Genomic DNA, 1,377 nt, shown 5'->3' on the forward strand with positions numbered 1-1,377 from the left:
CTGGTCCCTGTAGAGGTTCAGTCCTGGAGAGACCGGCTGAACTGGGTCACTGCGGGGCCTCGTGCACGCCACCGTGCTACAGAGATCAGAGACCCATGAACCAATGCTGCAGAACTAGCAGAACCAGTGGAAGCAATAGAACCAACTGAACCAGCCAAACCAGCAGAACCTGCAGAGCCAGCAAAATCAGCAGAACCAGTAGAACCGAAAGAACCAGCACAGCCAACATAACCAACAGAACTTGCACAAGCAGCACAGCCAACAGAACAAACCTAAACAGTACCCAGAGCATATTAAGTGGTCGCAACAGTCTCTTCCCACAGACACAGCTTCCCGATTTAAACATTGCAAAGTCAACAGTGGTAGTTCATATGAGCTTTGTAAGAAAATGTTTTCCGAAAAGTTGAACAACACAGAATCTAAAATATAGTGTTTAATTGATCAAGTCGCTCAGAACTTTCTCTGAGTTATCTGTAGCACATGTTCGCTGTAGCAAACGTTCATTGTGCGATAGATGCACCGTGTCACCATCTCTCTAATACCTAACTTTGCTTGGTGCTTCTCATCCTGATGGGATCACCTAAAACTCTCCTTCCCCCCGCCTCCTAAACTCCGCCTCCTAAACTCAGTCTCCTAAACTCCGCCTCCTAAACTCCGCTTCCTAAACTCCGCCTCCTAAACTCAGTCTCCTAAACTCTGCCTCCTAAACTCCGCCTCCTAAACTCAGTCTCCTAAACTCAGTCTCCTAAACTCAGTCTCCTAAACTCAGTCTCCTAAACTCAGTCTCCTAAACTCTGCCTCCTAAACTCAGTCTCCTAAACTCTGCCTCCTAAACTCAGTTACCTCTGGTCAACATAAGATGAGATGAGAGCACTAAATCATTAATGTATGGTGGAGGAGGATGAGGAGCAGGGAGAGATGAGGAGCAGGAGGAAGAGGAGCAGGGAGAGAGAACAATGAGGAGGGGTGTTGGAGAAAGTGGAGGCGGAGGAGGTCGGTATCTTCTCTCTTTTTTTGTGTGAAAGATGAATTGAACATAAAACCCTCACTCCAGAGTCCCTGTTAGATCATATAAAGTAAACATTAAACCCTGGCTATATCGTGACTGTTAGATCAGACGTCATGAACATCAACCCCTGGCTACAGCCTCAGTGTTCAGATCAGATGTAGCGAACATCAAACCCTGCCACACGGTGACTCTGTGTTAGAACAGCACGTATAATTCATGCTAATCAGATGTATTCGTCATTCTCCGGAGGGGTCTGACGTGACCTGACCTCCACTGATCCTGGCACACCTTCCTTGTTATTTACATAATTATCCATGAACTCCGATATATCAGCCCCTTGTTATTAATAACATTAACCTTAGACCCAT

This window comes from Pollachius pollachius, assembly GCF_949987615.1.
Source record: "Pollachius pollachius genome assembly, chromosome: 11".
Classification (NCBI taxonomy): Eukaryota; Metazoa; Chordata; class Actinopteri; order Gadiformes; family Gadidae; genus Pollachius; species Pollachius pollachius.